The sequence below is a fragment of the Acipenser ruthenus genome, chromosome 13, assembly GCF_902713425.1.
Source record: "Acipenser ruthenus chromosome 13, fAciRut3.2 maternal haplotype, whole genome shotgun sequence".
NCBI lineage: Eukaryota > Metazoa > Chordata > Actinopteri > Acipenseriformes > Acipenseridae > Acipenser > Acipenser ruthenus.
In genome coordinates, this window is record NC_081201.1 from 3,009,759 (window position 1) to 3,022,965 (window position 13,207).

Here is a 13,207-nt window from a genome sequence, read left to right on the forward strand (position 1 = left end):
GCATCGCTAGAATGAGTAAACAAATATCATTTTTCATTTTGCTAACAGGGTGAAATGCAATTTAAATCCCACTATACACACAGGAAATAAGTGCCAAATACATTCTGAATATACACCATACTCAACAGAAGAATATTGCTTGACATTAATATAATTGCAGGGTATTTTATTATTTCAAATTGAATTAGATGGAAGCCATAAGCATTTCAATATATTAACAGCCAAAAAAAGCCAAGCAGTTTAAACATGCTTTATAAATATGAAAAGGACAATGCAATAATGTTTATTATGATGAAGGCTGAACTTATCTTATGTTTTTTTAAAAAAACATTTAAAATCTGCATTAACATTCAACAGTAACCTGAAATAGCACATTACCTAAAATAACCATTTGAACAATAGTTGCAGTAACAGATCAATAGAATACAGGTAGCTTATTATATAACTCAGTACATCTCACTTAAATGTAATACTCCTGAAGCTCCCATCAATATAAATACCATAATTTAAATCTCAATTTAAAATGTGCTGTTATATATGATTCAGCTGTGGTTTCAGCCTAGGTTAACCATCAACCAATATAAATTGAATTACATATTTTCCAAACGCAGAATCAAATCACAATGCAATTTTGTAATGTCTACATTTTCTAGCCTTGAATGGAATATCGAGGTGCATTTGATTATTAATGTGTAGCTTACAGGTACATGCGAGCAGGTACTTACAGTCGATTAATCTGAAGCTGTATTACGTCATTGGGTACGGCAACAGTACCTGTATTGTCTAAAGCAGTAAAGTAATCATTTCAGTGATTCGAAACGCACCGAAAAACATACAATGCAAACAAGTAAGAGTACAAACTAACATCCTGCAACATGTGAGATATTTTGGGGATACAGTTTCCCTGGAAAACACAAATCTAATCATTTGGTTAAACTTACTTACAAAGTGGGAAGCTTTTACAATTTTATTATTATTATTATTATTATTATTATTATTATTATTATTATTATTATTATTATTTATAATAATAACAGATTAAAAAAAAATCATAAAAAAATAACTGGCATTAGGACTCCGAGAGATGGTCCAATTACAGAAACATCAAAGAAAAAAAAACTGCCATCACAACCAAGATATGCAATACTACCTTATGTTAAACTAATGTGATGATAATAAGCCATCTGTTCTGTGTAGTTTACAAAGACAAATCTGAACGATTAAAACATCAATATTGCATTTGTACCTTGAGTTTGCACGAGTTTGAAGACAGCCGCTGGAATCCTGCTCACAGGTTTTGGAACTGAAAGTCGGTATGTGAGATGCACTTTGAGGAGGCAGTTACTTGCGCCTCCTTGTCTGCGAGACATTCTTTAGAAGCACGGCACCCTCTTTCCTCGTTGCGTTGTTGCTGCGTGGTGATGCACAGGTTGGCATTTCGTTCCTACTCGCGCTGGTGTGTGGTGCTGAAAGGAGAGCGACCTGCAGGCGAGCTCTCCCAATCGTCCCACTTCGATGCGTCCCTCTCTCTCTGTCAAACCGGTACTTTAATAACCGTATACTGGCCACATCAGCATATCAGCACTAGCTTTTAGTTTTGCTCACCGCCGGTTTTAGTCACACGAGGGCAACGGGCAGCAAGGGGGCCCCTGTTGTCGTGGCGCAAGTTACTATAAAAAAATTAATTAGATTTACCTCAAGTCTGCACCAGAATGAATGACGTATTATCCATTTTACCTTTGTTTTTATCTATACACCACAAGCCATACAGAGAAGAAGAAGAAAAAACACGTGCGTAAGTTTATGTATGTGTCGCGTAATCATGGAACCCACGATTTAAGCTAAAAACGCAAAACATTTAACGTGAACTAATTTCGAAACACTTCAAAGTTTCCTTGCGCTTGCTGGAAATGCATGTATATCCTAGGTGTCTCACACGCGTAGGGCTGCGTGTCTGAATGAACCTGGAAACAAATTAAAATATAAATACGTTTCCAGTCAATGGGAAATTTGCTGATCCTATATCCTAACTTCAGGGAAGTCCGGCAGTGCTCAAAAATGACAAGACTTGACTTAACATAAATAGGAAACAAAAAAAAGCCTTTTTTGTTTTCAGAATTTCATTACCATAATTGCTGGGTAAAAAAAAAACAACAGAATGAAACACATTTTCTTTCTACTAGAAAATGTCAAGTGCAGATAGTCTGGAGCCTGTCTTAATCAGATTCCATATTATTGTATTTTACCAATGGGTATGTTTAACCTTTAGTTTTAATAGTAAAATCATCTGACAGTAGTGCTGTCCTGCTGCTGGGATGTGCTGAAGCTGGGGCGCAACTAAATCTCATCATTGGAATGTAAATAAGAGAGATCTGCAGTGCACATTACATTGAAATAAAAAATGGCCAGCGTCATTCAGTTTCATCACCCTTGCACACTTTTTTGAATTCCAATACGATAGCCAGCAACTGTTTTTGCATTGCATCACAACCTTTAAAAATAGCAGAATCACAGTTTATCATATGTCTTACTATATGAATTGAATAAAGGTTCTGGTTTCCTTGGCATCATTACATTAGAAAGATGTCAACTAAGTGTTTGCTCTTTCAAGTACAATGTATGAGTATACATATGTGCGCTACTTACTGTGGCCATTGATACCACGCGTGTGCTGGCTGAGCTGTGTGTCAAATCTCTTTATGTTTGTTACAATTATGTTGACTGTGATAAACATTTAGTACATCAGAGCAAAAATGCTCCACTGTAATGGTCCATCAATACTTAATATGCAACCTGCTCAGTCAACAGTGAACTTGTGGTACCACATGGAAAAACCTGGAAGCACAAAAAAATATATGTTTTCCTTTTAACAAATTAAATACTTTCTTCTACGTTCTCCTGAACCTTTTCATCTAAGCTTACTTCAGAAATACAACATTATGCTTATTCATTTTTTATCGCCTGCGGCAGACAGACCCCAAGTGATACCTTGAATCACAATTGAATATGCTGTAAATTCTAGCCACAGTGTCTGAAAGAGGCAAGGGACTTCATCATGAGCCACTTTCAGCCAGTGTCTGCACCTGTTAAGTTAAATCTGCAAGTGCCATCTGTCTGCCCAGGTGTGTTTGAAATTCCCCAGCCAACTGAGAATTTCATCCTTTGCCCAAATCAACCATTTTATCTGATGGACTGTCATTTTTCTTTCCAGATTGATTCAGAGTCTCCACTATTGCAGAGATTGCTGTAACCCTTAGCCTCTTTTTAGAAAGCAGCCCAATTTTTGGAATTAATAAGCCCCTTTTTGTTTTTAAATGAACCCCGTTTTTGGAAATTAGCCCTGTTTTTTTTAATCAATAGCCTCTTTTTTTGTGGTGAGCATGTCTGGGCTTGGATGGGGAAACCCAGCGTTCAGTTCCCATTCTTACAATCTTGTTCTGGAGATAAGATTAATCCTGATTGATTAGAGAACGAAAAGGGAAAGAGGTGCAGACTATGTTTTCAGTCGGTGAGCAGCCGGAAAGAATAAGAGCGGTATACGCTTAGCAAGCAGTGACACGGAGCAACCCATGATAACTGACAGTCAAAGCACCATTTCTTCAGTGGATATGGATGTGTGCACAGGGTAAGGCAAGGGGCCCAATTGCTAGACTGCAAAAACAAACCCCAAACCCAAAACCTGCAATTAATTTCTGAAGCCTTTTGCAGGTTGGGGTTTAGCTGTGGGCTGACCTTGGTTGTCAAACTTTTTGCAGACCTGTAACTCTGCATTAGGGATAAAAATGAGATACTGCCCAAGCAAAAGCAAAAGCAAAAAGCAATGAATTAAAAGCCATCGTGCTTGTGCACTCTCCTTGTCACATCATCTTTATATCTCTTTCCTCACAAACCTACAGCCTAAAAGATTATATGCATGCATTTAACACTTTAACCTTCAACCATTATTGACAGCATGCTTTAGTTGTATAGTGTTGATGAGTTTTTAGTGAGATGCAATGGGGTGCAGGGGGGGTGAAGGGGACATGACGAAAGCAGATGAATGGAGGGGTATGTGTGTCTGATGAGTTTTTTTTTTTTTAAAAAAGGAGTCTGATGGATCCAGTGAATCAGGTTATGCAAATTCAAAAGTGTGAAATCAATGTATAGTAAAACTATTGGGGCTTATATTATTACAATTGGATTGGAATGTGCAAATAAAAGTAGTTTTCATCAAAATCAATTGGAGAGCTGGCTCCTCTCAGCCCCCTGACCTGCTGTGTTTAATATATATTAGCAATGTGTGAAATATGCATTTGAAGTGTGACACTGTAGGATCACAAGTCAGAAGGCCTGGGCCATTGCAAAACCAAAAAAAAAAAAAAAAAAAAAAAAAAATCAGTATGGCACTCTATTTTTGTTTTTACAATCACAGTGCTGTAGTTTAAAGCTGCAGATGTATACAGATGTCATTTTAAATGAGTTGGCCTTACAATGACAAAATAAATTGTGTATTGTGCCCAGTGCATGTAAACCAGCAAGCAAATTCTTTATGTATACAGTACATTTAACCAAAAATAAAGAAACATGTGTTTTCCTTGATATTAATAACTATGATGTCTGATTTCAAACCTGTTGTTTGTAACCTGTCTATAAATTTTTTCTGTGATGTATTAGAATTTATAATTCAAGGGGAAACCATCTAAAATGTATTCTGCTACGATATGGTGGGGCTGATCAAAGAATATCTCACTGCAGCTGACAAAGATTTTTTTTTTTCTTTTTTTGAAGAGCACTCAAGATGTCCTGCTTTCGTTCCAGTACAAAGCATTAAAACATTGATTTGGACAGTGCAATCAAAAAGAATAGTTCAGAAGCTGACCTTGTATTTTCAAGTGGCATAGCTTCCGTCATTAATGTCGCCTGTGGATGTTCTTTGTTTTCTCAACTATCTACACAGTCATTGTTGCATTAGCCCTTAGTCAAACTCTACATTATTGAAGAAAACTGTTGTGTTTCCAATTAAACATAAGCTAAAATAAAATGTTTTTTGATGTTATTGACATCCGAGTGTCAAGTGATTGCTAATTACAGACATAGCATTACAGGCTACCCTTCTGGGAAGCAAGATGCCAACCCACATCAATATATGATATTGTTGTGTTCACCAGAAGGAGTCTGCAACTTGCTTTTGAAGCTTTTACAGTGTGGAAGTAAATTGGTAACTCATATTTTCACTTGTCTGAAGTAGACTTTTGGGTTTGGGTGGCTGCAGAGGCCAACAGAAGCTTTTGTCTTTTCAGCGAAGAACTGGGGGTGTTGTCACACACTATATGCAAGTATGCACATTTATAATGGTAGACAGTGAGTAAATGAAACAGTGTCACAGTTTAAGGCTAGCTAACCAACTGCATGCACACCAACAAAGAGAAACAGTACAACACCCAACTACACACAGTTCTCATTATAAAGCAAAAATATCTTGTTTGTTCATAACTGATGGAGAAACAAATGTGATACATTTGTAGCAGTTTATTTAATGAGCATCCGTAAACTTTTACATTTGACCCTCAGATTAAGTACTTCAGCAACACAGTAGTTTGTTCTAATGTTGATGATTCCAATATAAATCAACTACTGGAGCATACTTCAAGACAAATTCAAACAGAATGGTAATTATAACAATGAATCTATTAAGACACAAAATACCCCATACCGTTAACAGACAATGACATTTTTGAGATGTTTTGCCAAATGTAAAATGCTTCCTGTTAATCGAAGTGCTTCTTGGTGACTTCCACAGAGGAGATGTTTATGTCATCTGTCACCTGTACTCTGGTGATGGTCTTCAGGTCATCAATGCGATGCTTGTATTGCATTATCTTGGATTGATCGATCAAGACATGGAAGTTCTCATTATCAGAATAAATTTCAATCTGAAACAGAAAACAAAATAAACCTTGGTGTTCCGAATGGTACTGCGCTGCACAGTATAGTATGCTTGTATACGTTTATTTTATGGTGAGCAACTTTGTTCATCCCAATATATATATAGCATAGATACAGTTTGTTGTATATTATTCAGACACCTACTTGGCCAGGTTGTGAAATGAACCCTCAATGCCTTCTAAGCTGGTTGAATACAGGTATTGATTGATTGTTTTTTTCTGTGGTGAGCGAGTAGCAGTTTATCAATCATTTCCTAAATGTGATTGTCCATGGGAAGTTTTCCAACTGAAAACCTTTAATATATACAATACTCATCAACAAAACTCACCACCAGGTATATGGATAAAATCCATGCATGCTATTTTGGCATTGCAGCTTTTCAATCAATATCTTGAATGTAAAATATCTGATTCTCTGGCATATGTTACATGGCCCAATAGTTTACACCTCAGAAAACCTGATAGACTAATCAACAGCTTGACCACACTGTGTTTTATTGTTTTACCATAAATGGTTCCTCTGGCCCAAAGGGAAAGTTGGTACAGCGTTCCTCCTGGCCCCAGCGATTCGACACAAACTAATTACAGATGATGTCCGACTCGGGAAAGCGAAGGTTAAAGTGGAATGCTACCTGGTCATTCCGGTCACAGAGGAAATTAATCCCAAATCTGGGAAAACAAAGAGAAAAAAAAAAAAACACTGATATATAACAGCTTCTCCATGCTTAACAGGACAAGTGAGCATCTAACTGCTGTAGAAAATAATCTTGTTTCTGTTTCTGCTTTAAACTACATCACTCAGAAGAACTCAAAAACAGAACATTAAAAGCAATTCATTAGATATTTACTTCATACAGATAAGCTTTTTCGTCCACAAATTAGGCCAAACTTAGTCCTTAAAATGTAGGACTTTTTGTTGTAATCTGCACTCATTTAATTTAAACCATTTAATAATCATTCTGGCTGTCTAAATAGTATTTACTTATTTATTTATGAATTGGATGTTGCCCTAACTACCACCCTATTGGGTTTCTGCCTTTTTACATTGTGATTGCAACAAAAGCTATTTGCGCTTGCATAAATATAAGTTTATGAAAACTGGTAACTGCAGAAGGTGAACTTGATTGCCACTGTAAGCCAACAAAGCCATTGTGGATATATGTGGAATGTCTACCAGTTAATTGCTTTGCAAAATCGCATCATTAGCTACCCTTTTCCCTTTCTGAACCTTCATAAAAATGCTTACCAGTGATTATTAAAATGTACTGTGCATATTTCCGTAATTATGAAATATGAGTCTAGTTGGTGGAGGCACAGTGGTAGAATGACCTCAATTAGGACCTCAGTCTTCACAAAATCATGAAACATATTTGACACAAAAGTCCAATCATCAGTACTGAATTTATCCTGACAATAATACCCTGAGAACATCTGCCCTGTTAGCTGTGTAATGAGAGCAGGGTACTAAGTTCAAAATACCATGCACGTGAAATAGCCCTGATAGCAAACCAAGAGACGGATCTTCAAGTACCGTTGTACAGCCTTACTGTATATTGGTCAGTATAAAATAGTGGACACAATAAAGCAAGGGTGAGAAACATTAGTGATAATGTTTAAGGGAGGAGTGAGCGATTCAATAAGTGGATCCTACACACTCAATTAACAGCAAGACTGCAGGCCAAGCTGTTTGCTCGCTTCAGTAGACAACCAGAAGGCTAGAAACAGAATGGTTTATCTTGCTGCAATAGGGACGTATCTGATTCAAGACTAGTATACCCCAATTCACCTAAAAATGATACCAAGCTGTATATATGGCTATATACATGCATAATAAACTCTCATGTTTTAAATATTTAAGCAATGTAAAAGGAAATAACAAAAATTTAAAAAACGTATACGGTATGTTCTATGTTTTACAGAAATGAGCGGTCCACAAAAACAGCAAACAACTCACTAGTCGACTATTAGAAAATGTCAAGAAATATTTTAGTTTCAGTTAAAATATATAAGACAGAAGATTGATTAGTGATGGCTTGATTGGCAGACACAGACACCATATCCAAGACAAATTATTGATGTTTCACATAGAACAGTCTAAAGATTGGACTTCACTGATCATTTCCACCCCTAACATATTGGAACTGGAATTAGAGGCAGTAATCATTGAAGAATAATTTAAAAACCAAGAAGAAGAATCACGTGGTGACCCTACACTCAATGACAGTGTTATTGCAGGTTTTTCAAATTTGTTTTCTGTGTGTGTGAAAGTTCTTCTAGAAACTGACCAAGTGATCTACACACTAACATATCAAACAGTGTTATGGCTTGCAGCAGGCTGTGCTGTTCAAATGGTTCAGGTTTGTGTGCGTTATTCTGGATTCGAATCGAGAGACACACTGTGTATCACTTACTTGCTGGCATCAGAGGGGGGTTCTCCTTTCAGAATTATACTCCATCCTGGGCACAGACCCCCGGGGCAGGCAGCTTCAAACTACAATTACAGGAGACACACAAGACAGCAGTGCCATTTGTTAAAAGTCCCACTGCTAATCACAAATAGGTAATTATTTCCTAAAGGGCACTGTTTTATAATCACAGAGTAACACTTACACAGCCTGGCTTACTGAAAGAAAAAAAACAAAAAAAACATTAAAAGACATTAATGTAATGCAATCGATATCTGCTTTTTTGATACCAGCTGTTATAGAAAAGCCTACGGAAAACATTTGCTGCATTTGAACAAACGTCTCCAGATGTTATTGACACCCCAACATGTGGTTTACCTAGCATAGGTGTAGACTGTTAGATGAAGATTATGTCTTTCTGCAGAGCTCAGATAATAATCACATTTAGTAGGAAAGGCAGTGATGTTTTGGAATTACCAGGTTTACTTGGTGTTTAAAGTGAAGTAGCAAGTTGTATATGTGGCACAAACCCATAGTGCATTGAAGACTGTGTGCAAAATTAATCGAAACAACAGAAAGGCTTACTTCATGAGTCATCCCTGCTCTTAATCACAACCAGAGGGATGGGCAGCAGCTTCGCTTTTTATTCCTCAGCCTCTCTTTGCTTGCTAAGAGCCCCATAGACTAAACTTTATACGACAGCTTGTTCAAATGCACCGTTAAAAGGTCTATCCGCTGCACATTCTCAGTAGCTTAGTCAGCAGAGGATACTTCCAGCAGGACTCACACAATGCAGGCGGTGGGACTGGGAGAGATTCAGATTGACATGCTTTTAGTGAACTGTGTGATTTCGTTTAGCACTGGTCCCTCTACCCTGTTCTACTATAGGGCAAGGATCCTGTGGCCGTCTGGGAATTTAAGCACAAGAGGCTATCTAGCTTGGTATTAAAAGGCTTCCAAATTGTTAACTTCTGAGAGGGTCTTTATATATGGAGACATCAGACCTTCTGTACCCCTGATCTAGGTGCCCTCATTCGTGTAGACTTGGTCCCTCATTGGAATTGCATGTTTTGGGCAATTGCTGTTGTATTTCCTATTAAGTTAAACAAGCAGCTCCATCCAATATGACTCTCTGATGGAAACCTTGCAGAAATCTGTATTATATCTTCAAAGGATAGAAACAGGGAATACAATAACTATTGATGCTTCTTAGAAATCAGAATCTGATTTTTTAAATAAGGATTTCTTGGAAACGTCAATAGGTATCGCAGTCTCTGTCAGAGATTAAAGCAACCATTGGCATGTTCTCTAATGGTTTGAAAATTAAATAAAGATTAGCAAGAGTATTTAAATAACGTGACCACGCTTGCAATAGCTCCACCAATTTTGGCCCAAAGTAATTTAACACAGTGGTATTAACAATCATTCTAGGCACAGACAATTTGGTACCAAAATCCCCAACTACACAGCACTGGTGTTGTCTAATCCTGACTAATCCTATTATTAACTTATTTTAGCAGTTAGTGCCCCTTTGCAGCTGGAACCAATTGTTATTTCTCTAGCCAGTTTGGATAGGTTTTTGGGTTTTTGGGGCACGAAATTTGCTATGTTGTGAGAATACTGACACAAACTTTCCAGCTATGCAATTCCGTGTGACTTTGTGGTGAGGTAGAGACAGCGCACTGTTTAGAATGTCTAATTAAGGATGATCATTCACCTTCAAGGACTTTTGCAGACATTGTGTTCAGCCTATAAATCAATCCTGCCAAATGCTACCAATATATTCACAGAGGTGTGACTGGAAAGACCTTTATCTACTCAGCTGAATCTTGTTGTACCACAATGCTGAGCAGCTCTGAGTCTTTTTCACAAATACTGGACAATCTGACGCTACAGTGATATTTTTTTTGCATTAACATGTCATTATAGCAACAAAAAAACAAAAAAACATGCCCCTCAAGCTAACGAGAGGTTCATTTCAGATTGAACAAAAATATATATAGATTTTTATGTTTCTTATTGATTTCCGCTGCAGATCTGACACATTTACTCCCATATACTGTAGTCTCATTACAAAAGAAACAATAAGTGTACATTTCAATGTTATTTTCTAAATGTTTTTTTTTACATGTTATTATTGCTCTATAATCCCGTAAGAATACATTTTAGAAGATCTATCACGCAGTCCTAAAGCATCCATAATGTATTTATAAGTTACTTTTGGAAAGGGACATCAAATACAAGCTTAACTAAAACAGCATGAATGATATTTTATAAATAGATGTTACATTACATTAATCACCCACACTGTAAGTATTGCACTACACCATGCTATAGCCTTATATTAGTCCTGTTTGAAGAAACATAAGGAATTGCTTTCTTAAGTTAAGAAGTCATGAGATATACAGCACTTTTTAAACATTAAAGGAATGGGGCTCGCTTACCCGTAATGTCATCTGCTCTATGATATCTCAGTGCTCCCTGATTTTGATTTGAATTCCAATTAGCATTTTTTGTGGACTGAGGCTAATTTAAAGAGCAGACATGCCCACGTGACGGTGAGGATTTAGTGGGGTAATAAAAACAGACACAGTCGCAGTCTGCTTTAGCATTGTCTGTGCCTGTGCTACTGAAGCACTTCACTTCATTACCACATCAAGCTTCAGCGAGCCAAAACAGGGAAGTGGTTAAGGGCCTAATTCACAGCACTTCACTTTTTTTTGGGGAGACATTCTCTAATGTAAATAAACACCAGGAAACGCTGTAAATTCCCATTAAAATGAATTTCAAGGGACCACAAAAAATCATCTTGTTAGGCATTCTTATTACCAGGAGCTGATGGCACAGACAGCTTCCAACTGAACTATTGTACCCTACGATTCTAGCAGGTTGAGGCAGGGACCTAATGTCATCTCCATACATCTATTTTCAATTATTTACTGTATTTTTATTTATTGTTTTTGTAAAGATTTTTATTATTTTCCCAGATTTGTATCCTTCAACTTTGCATTTTTAACTGTGAAATTAGATTAAAGCATGTGTGGTGTACCGGTAGCATATGATGATGATGATGATGATGATGATGATGATGATGATGATGATGATAATAAATACCAGTATATTTCACCCAGGAGTAATATATGTGAAAAGTGTAAGCATACTCCTCCATACAGATGTAATTTATGTAACCTTTTAATATTAGTCTGAACTGAAATGATCTCAGCTAAGAACTTCCATAAAAACATTTCAAGTAAAAAAAAACTCAATAAATATACTGCATTCAGTTCCTGCGCATTTGCAGTACTGCTGGGCTAATGCTTTACATATACTTTACCATACGCTTCACCCTGACTTCATCTGGACGGAGTATGTTTGAAAATATACAGATGGGTCAGGAAGTAGATTGAATGAAATGACCTCATTTTTGCTGCTGTGTCATGGAACTTGAATTTAGCCTGCTATAAATGCACACTAACAGAGACACCCACGCGTCAAGTTATTGTTCTGTGTGCTGCATGCTGCTGTGTGATTAACTATTATTTCATTGCAATTATCCTCAGGATCCGCCAGATTGTGCCAGTGTCTGATTGGGGTTTCCACTTCACAAATCCTGAATCTCCAGGGTCTATTGCATTAGAACATTTGTGTTGAATTAAGCTCTCAAATATTTATCTGCTGCCCTTTGCAAATTCCCTGAATTTCCGACTGCAAATACATCACCACCCCACCATGCACAGACTGAGACTGGACACAAACTCACAAACACGTCCCAGATCTTGCCTACTGTACAAAAGAGCTTGGTTTGTTTGGATGAGCATTTACAGACCCGATGTATTACTCTTTCTATACATTTTTTTTACTCTGCTTTACAATAGCATTGCTGTCATACTTCCACTGCATTCCCATTGAATGTAATTTAGAAGAGGTTACATTTCTCCACTACAAGCTCTGAGCCACTGGCCTTCACCATACTGGTTTGAATCTGGCTTAGGTAGTTCATCAGATCTCAGCCTGGCTTAGCGTGGACGTAGGTCCACCATTACAAACCCACTATCACAACTAGCACTAAAATAGATTAAACATGCATAAGATGGCCAATATCTATACTTGTGAACACTGATTCGTGACTATGCTTTGGGTCTGCCATATTGTTGATGTGGGCAACATGTTATCTTTTTCAGTTCATTTTGCCTGACAAGACATAAGCAAGCAGCAGTAATACAAGGTCCCTGCCGCAGTGCAACTGCAGTTATTCTGAAGTGACAATCAGCTACCGTGTAGCAAATGCAAAAGGAAGGACGCCCAGAGAGAGAGAGAGCTTTCATCTAAGGGATCAAATTAGAGCAGAGAAGCTGGAACATGATTGAAAACTCAGGAGTCCCAATGTAAGGTTAAAAGGTCTGCCTAGCAGGCAGATAGATACACATGGTCCACAGTAAATCTGCAGAGTCTGAATACTCTCAGATAACATTTTGTGAGAAGCTCCTGGGATTGTACAGTGGCAGATTGAGTCACGTATGTGTCTTTTTAAAACTCCTGTATGACTTTAAGGACGTTAATGTAAAATTCCTTTCTCCACTATGAATTATTATAAAATCATATTAAAGTGATCCCTTTTATATACTGCATGCACATGTAATAAATGCCATTTTATTTGAAACATACTCTAGATTTCAATGTATGCACTTTACATATATAACTGAAGGCCGTAATTCTAATGATAAACTTCAGCCCCTTTACTAAATCCTGAAAGTTCTGAAAGTCTTTCTCCCGCATCTCCCAACCTGTACCTCCATTCCGATCTTGGCTGATCTCTGACCCATGGCCCCATCTCAATTGATGGCGACTGCTACAGTGATTTCCATTTAAACTCTTTCC

General features: G+C 37.3%; 1 pseudogene; it reads right to left on the reverse strand.

Moving 5' to 3' along the window:
* Positions 1-5,502: 5,502 nt before the first annotated feature.
* LOC117417831 (grifin-like) lies at positions 5,503-10,828 on the reverse strand (annotated as a pseudogene).
* Between the last annotated feature and the right edge of the window lie 2,379 nt (positions 10,829-13,207).